Genomic DNA, 7,858 nt, shown 5'->3' with positions numbered 1-7,858 from the left:
GATGATCCAGAAGAGGATTGGGAGAATGTCATATGGTCAGATGAAACCAAAATAGAACTTTTTGGTAAAAACTCAACTTGTCGTGTTTGGAGGAGAAAGAATGCTGAGTTGCATCCGAAGAACACCATACCTACTGTGAAGCATGGGGGTGGAAACATCATGCTTTGGGGCTGTTTTTCTGCAAAGGGACCTGGACGACTGATCCGTGTAAATGAAAGAATGAATGGGGCCATGTATCGTGAGATTTTGAGTGAAAACCTCCTTCCATCAGCAAGGGCATTGAAGATGAAACGTGGCTGGGTCTTTCAACATGACAATGATCCCAAACACACCGCCCGGGCAACAAAGGAGTGGCTTCGTAAGAAGCATTTCAAGGTCCTGGAGTGGCCTAGCCAGTCTCCAGATCTCAACCCCATAGAAAATCTTTGGAGGGAGTTGAAAGTCTGTGTTACCCAGCGTCAGCCCCAAAACATTACTGCTCTAGAGGAGATCTGCATGGAGGAATGGGCCAAAATACCAGCAAAAGTGTGTGAAAACCTTGTGAAGACTTACAGAAAACGTTTGACCTCTGTCATTGCCAACAAAGGGTATATAACAAAGTATTGAGATGACATTTTGTTATTGACCAAATACTTATTTTCCACCATAATTTGCAAATAAATTCTTTAAAAATCCTACAATGTGATTTTCTGGATTTTTGTTTCTCATTTTGTCTCTCATAGTTGAGGTATACCTGTGATGAAAATTACAGGGCTCTCTCATCTTTTTAAATAGGAGAACTTGCACAATTGGTGGCTGACTAAATACTTTTTTTCCCCACTGTAATATTGGACATGATCACTGGCAGAGGGGCAGGCAGGTGCTGACTCACTCTTTAATCTTTTCTGCTTCTGTAACTGCCCACATGCTCCACCTCTGTGCCCGTATTAGGAGTTTAGGTAAACCATGACACTGCCAACATGGCAATAGTCAAAGCCTCAGAACAGCTCCTCAGAAATCTATGGGTGACATCGCTGGTTTTCCATTCGCAGTCTACAGGAGAGAGTGAAGCACAGGTCACAGTGTGGTATGGTATGGTCATTTCATGCATAATCTGCAGAGACTGATGTAATGGATTAAATGGAAATATTTCCACTCCATTTCCAGGAGACGAAATTAGCCGACAACAATCCAAGCATTAGCCTGAAAGTCTCCACCAATTTTACCCTGAAAACATTAATAGCTGAGACGATGGGTGCGAATAAGTGAAAGTGCAAAAAGAAATCTGACAGGTACTTTTAGAAGGTACTACATAACTGTATAGCATAAGCATAAATGTAACATATTAGACTATTTGGAACAAATAGTCTACATAAGAGAGAAGTGTCTCATGTTTTCGTACGCATGTGACAGCTTCATCAGATGATAATATGCAAACAGGTTTGGGTTAGATGAGCAGTCGAGTATGGAAGACTGGAAGAGGATCCAACAGAACAACACTGTGAGTTTATTACAAAAAGGACCAGGTTCTCTTTCTGGTCCAGTTCAGCTTTGCTGGGGCCTCAGTCCTCTTTCTGTTCAGACTAGGTCCTCTATAGCTCTCAGACCCCGCACTGAACACTGAGTGTTCACACATGAACATATCACACATATGCTCAGTCAGATGGACTCCGACCATAATGCACGTACCTCTCTGGTGCGTGCAGAGCAGGAAGAGAGTGACAACCAGCTAATACTCCATGCAGGGTCGTCCCGGAGGATTGGCTGATGTTTTTAGTGGTTTATAGCATCCACAGATGATTAATATTCTTTGTTTTAATGCGAAACTAATTGGTTGCTATCGGATTGTAAAGAGAAGTTACACTAATTTAACAAAAAGTGCATCAGAATGAAATCTCCTACCCTACCTTTAATTAGGTGCACACACACATCACATCAATGTGTGTTAATCCAACACTTATGTAATAAGAAAACAGTGTTCATGTGGTAGCTAGCTTACATTCCATGTTCCAGTGCTAAGAACTCCTTGCCATAGTCCCCATCTCTCACTCTCACTCTGTGCTCAGTGAGCTAGAGTAGAGGTAGAGTGCAGGAGAACTACTTAAAAAATATGATGACTACTTATCAAAATAAGTTCCTCGGCACTGCACTTACTTGGTTCTCCACCAACACACATGCCAAGTTGTGGAACAAATGGGATGAAGGGCTCTTAAGAAAGTCCTTCCTTCCATATAACCATATATATATGGATATATGGTTATATGGAAGGAAGGACTTTAATATAAATAAAAAAAACCAGAATGAAAAAGCCTTATATATAGAGGGCTGAAAGGGACCATATAACCATATATATATATATATATATATATATATATATATATATATATATATATATATATATATATATATAATATATATATATATATATATATATGTATATATATATATGTATATATATATATATGGATATATGGTAAATAATAAAAAAAATAAATAAAAAAAACCAGAATGAAAAAGCCTAATATATATATTTTAGCCCTCTATATACACTCAACAAAAATATAAACGCAACACTTTTGTTTTTGCTCCCATGTTTCATGAGATGGACTTGAAGATCTAAACTTCATTCCAGATACACAATATTACCATTCCTCTCAAACATTGTTCACAAATCTGTCTAAATGTGTGATAGTGAGCACTTCTGCTTTGCTGAGATAATCCATCCCACCTCACAGGTGTGCCACATCAAGATGCTGATCTGACATCATGATTAGTGCACAGGTGTACCTCAAACTGCCCACAATAAAAGGCCACCCTGAAATGTGCAGTTTTGTCTCACAGCAAAATGCCACAGATGCCACAAGCATTGAGGGAGCGTGCAATTGGCATGCTGACAGCAGGAATGTCAACCAGATCTGTTGCTCGTGCATTGAATGTTCATTTCTCCACCATAAGCCGTCTCCAAAGGCGTTTCAGAGAATATGGCAGTACATCCAACCGGCCTCACAACCGCAGACCACGAGTAACCACACCAGCCCAGGACCTCCACATCCAGCAGGTTCACCTCCGAGACCAGCCACTCAGACAGCTGCTGAAACAATTGGTTTGCATAACCAAACAATTTCTGCACAAACTGTCAGAAACCGTCTCAGGGAAGCTCAACTGCATGCTCGTCGTCCTCATCGGGGTCTTAACCTGACTCCAGATCGTCGCCGTAACAGACTTGAGTGGGCAAATGCTCACATTCGATGGCGTCTAGCACGTTGGAGAGGTGTTCTCTTCACGGATGAATCTCGGTTTACATTGTTCAGGGCAGATGGCAGACAGCGTGTGTGGCGTCGTGTGGGTGAGCGCTTTGCTGATGTCAGTGTTGTGGATCGAGTGGCCCATGGTGGTGGTGGGGTCATGGTATGGGCAGGCATCTGTTATGGACGAAGAACACAGGTGCATTTTATTGATGGCATTTTGAATGCACAGAGATACCGTGATGAGATCCTGAGGCCCATTGTTGTGCCATACATCCATGAACATCACCTCATGTTTCAGCAAGATAATGCACGGCCCCATGTTGCAAGGATCTGTACACAATTCTTGGAAGCTGAAAATGTCCCAGTTCTTGCATGGCCAGCATACTCACCGGACATGTCACCCATTGAACATGTTTGGGATGTGCTTGACCGGCGTATACGACAGCGTGCACCAGTTCCCACTAATATCCAGCAACTTCGCACAGCCATTGAAGAGGAGTGGACCAACATTCCACAGGCCACAATAGACAATCTGATAAACTCTATGCGAAGAAGATGTGTTGCACTGCATGAGGCAAATGGTGGTCACACCAGATACTGACTGGTTCTGAGTCCCCAGACCGCCAATAAAGCAGAAACAAAATGCACATTTCAGGGTGGCCTTTTATTGTGGGCAGTTTAAGGTACACCTGTGCACTAATCATGATGTCAGATCAGCATCTTGATGTGGCACACCTGTGAGGTGGGATGGATTATCTCAGCAAAGCAGAAGTGCTCACTATCACACATTTAGACAGATTTGTGAACAATGTTTGAGAGGAATGGTAATATTGTGTATCTGGAATGAAGTTTAGATCTTCAAGTCCATCTCATGAAACATGGGAGCAAAAACAAAAGTGTTGCGTTTATATTTTTGTTGAGTGTATATATATTTCATATTCAGCTTTCATGTCTCCATCCAAAAGACAAGACTGAACAGAATGATCACTCCTTTTGTTTCTCCCTATCTCTCAATAATCTCATTGTGATCTTGCACCATCACAACACATAATGCCAAGCACTGATTATGTAATGTTGAACCTTTTTCATGTGACACATCCAATCTGCTGATAGACAGAGGTACTTCAAATGTGATTTTAAATCCAAGTTAAAAGAACAAAGATCAAATGGTATTGTGCCACAAAAAAGGAGACTTGTAATGACTGTGGTGTATGTGGGTTCTCTAGTTTCTACCCACAATTTAAAGCCATATACACTGTTTGAATAGAAAGCCTCAAAATGCCCATGGGTGTTAGTGTGAAGATTGTTTCTGTTGTCAGTGACAGAACAGCCCATCCTGATTCAACGCTGATTCTTGCTCAATGCAAACTAGGATTGTCTCCAACTCTCTTAGACCCTCAACAGGAAAGACAACCAAGTAATGGATGGCTGATTTACAAGATAAACATCATGGATTCAGCTGGATATGTGCTCACTCAGATCCGACTCCCAGCTAGCTAATTTAGTGCAGATACACTTCTGGGTCACACAGTGTGTTTCCTATAGTGCAGTGTACACCTGGGTCCTCATCATGTGCAGGGTTTACACTCTTCGCAGCATGGCTGTCAAACAAAAGACACATTGGCCCTCTGTGGTGTACACTACGGTAAACAGCACATGCCACAGCTGAGACTTGACATACTCTGAAGCATTGACTCTGATTGTTGGGATGGCTCGTGTCCACTAGCTGCGTGCCGAATTCAGTACAACTTTATTTATATAGAGCCAATAACAGTCAAAATTGTCTCAAGATGCTGTGCAGGCAGTCAGTGGTGGCAAAGGAAACTTTCTTCCTTTCACTCAAAAGAAACAGAACGCAGATTTATCAATGTAAACATTTTAGAATACATTTATATAAACCCATAGGTTGGTTTCAGACTCCTATGGTAGAGAGTCCAGAGAGAAACAGAGGACTCAATATTATGACATGTATTTAGAGGGGATATATGCAGTAAAGTTATTACTCTGTACCAGGTCAGGATAAAGCCCTTCTTAAAGTCTGATTGATTGACTCAGACATCTGTGTTCTTACACACAGCTTCCAATTACATGTCCAGGTGACAGCCGTAATCCTGTTGTATTTGGAAGATATACGACAAATTGTCAAATCAACCAGCCCGCAGCTGAAAATGTGTGTAATATATTTCCACATACATGTCTAAAATAATACACGTCACTTTAAGGCATGTTAGCAGCTGCACTGGATTTCAAACAGCCACCTTTATTAACAAAGAGCTTTTGTGCAATGCAAACTGTTACATGTAGTCATTGGAATAACAACAATAACGGGCAAATCATCAGCACCTTCCAGTTTGGGGTCAGGAGGCAGCCGCCCTCTGTGTTTTGCAGCTTCAGCATCCTCCATTCCTCTGTCTGCACCTTATTATATCTCTCTTCCATGTCTCTCTCTGTTTCTAGAATTACGTGTTGGTCCTGGCCACACTGACCTGCTCAAGTCTTTATTGCCTACATTCCCATGAAACTGTTTATACTTATGAAACCTTTTTTTTGTCAGCCTACTCCCCTGTAATATAAATTATTTTGATTCAGTGCTCTGCTTATACTTATAAAAGCAACCTTATGAGCACACTGTAAAACCACAAAGCTCTTCTTGTTGCATTGTTGGCAGGAAGAGGGCCCCAAACGCACTGACTCAGGAAGGGAGTTTCAGGGTTTTATACTGCAGTGTTCTACAAATGAGATCAAAGAGGCTGGGGTGTACAGGGAGGTGAAAGCAGGTAGATAAGTGACTGATTAGCTGAGAGTGGCACACAGGGAGTCTTAACACAAGGAAACACTCTTGTTTAGTTGTGTTAAATCACTCAAATAACTCAGATCAACACAAATTGGCCCTGAAAAGCCCACATGGCTAACAACAACAGTGCAAAAACAGCAGAAGAAGCTGAAGTTAGTATATGGTTGGGGGTGAGCACATGGGCCACAGGTGTAGGTGTGCACACACAGAGTGGAGCAGAGCCAGGAGGAGGAGAAGAAGGAGGAGGAGGAGGAGGGGGGCAATGTCAGGGGTGATGAGTTAATAGACTATATAATCTGATCATCTATTGTAGAGTTTTCAATTCCGGCACCACATGATTGACTTTGCTGCTATTGCTACATTCCTAAAAGTGACTAAGCTCTGACCACAGCTCAGCAGAGTCAAGAAAATAACTCATCAGATCCTGTGCTGACTCTAGTCAGGATCTGCCTCAGGAAGTCTAGTTACAATCTTTTACCATTATATGACATGTATATTAGTATAGACATCTGCACCACTTAAGTTTTTGACATGAGACAAGCTGTAATAGCCACTATGACAACACCTGGGCAGATGCCACAAAACAGAGCATTTAACTGATTTAAAGGAGAGGTTAATGGTTTTATTGGGTGGGCGAGAGTGTCACTGACAATGCACTCAAGGCAAGTTTTAAAGAACAGGTATGAAGCTTAGTTAAAATACAAGTTAAAATACAAACAAATCAATCAGTCTTCAAAGAACATGAAACAGGCTGAGGCAGGTACAAGGAACAAAAGACAGACGTAAACAACTAAACTATGAACAAACCGAAACACACAAGGAATCCAGACACACAAACGACATGACAACCGAAAGAGGGAGGGACCTGACTATAAATACACAAAGGACCATATGACTAATGGAACACAGGTGACATAGGAGGCTGGTGGGGAAAACACAAACATGGAAAGTAAAACAAGCATAAGGAGGACAGAGGCCTTTCAAAATAAAACATTCACAATAAAACAAATATGCCAAAAACGGGTGGAATTATACCACTGCAGAGCACCTTTTAAAGGAAAGGCTCAAAACTAATTATAAAAACAAAAACAGAAAACAGTTAGAGGGGTAGAAACCAGAGCTGAGCATGAAAAGACTGATGCTCCTGCAGCTGCAGCTGCTTCTAGGGGTTGTGATTGGCTCACAGCCAGGTGTAATGCAGTCCAGAAGCAGGTCACATATTCTCACTGGATGTAAAGAACAGTGTTATTCTCAAAAGACAACTACAGATCCTATTCAGAAACAAGGCAAGACATGTCAGGACATTGTCTTATACAACATGTCTCTAATACAACACATTACCTGCTCTATTCTAAGCCTGCCTCAGCAGGAGAGGTCCCTATTTCTAGGCCTTTGAAATGACCAATGTGGCACCCACCTGTGGTCATAGAGTACATAAATGGCTGTGCTAGGAGACAATTAAGCTTTTTCTTTCATGGTGTTGTGGTTAAATGCTGCTTCACACTGAATGGCTTTTCCAGTCGAGGTGAGATGTTACTGAACATTTACACACTGACTATGTTTGACGCCTTTATATTGCAGAAAAGCCAGGAGCTCTGTCTGCTCTGTCCCCCTTTGCTTGATTTTATCCATCATTTACCCTGTACAAGGCACCTCAAAGACCTGGCACAATACTTCACCACTCCTGCATCCTTATGTGTCATTTGTTATATGGTCTTATGGTGCAGCATATTGCACTACTCTGCAATATAGAGGGACTGAAAAGCAAAACAACACAGGCGCTAAAAATTGCAGGTAAGTGTCCACTTGCAGGTGTGCTTTAAAAGCAGGCTGGTTT

Source organism: Parambassis ranga, chromosome 5 (assembly GCF_900634625.1).
Source record: "Parambassis ranga chromosome 5, fParRan2.1, whole genome shotgun sequence".
NCBI lineage: Eukaryota > Metazoa > Chordata > Actinopteri > Ambassidae > Parambassis > Parambassis ranga.
The sequence above is the reverse complement of the archived record's forward strand: the minus strand, read 5'-3'. Positions refer to the sequence as shown.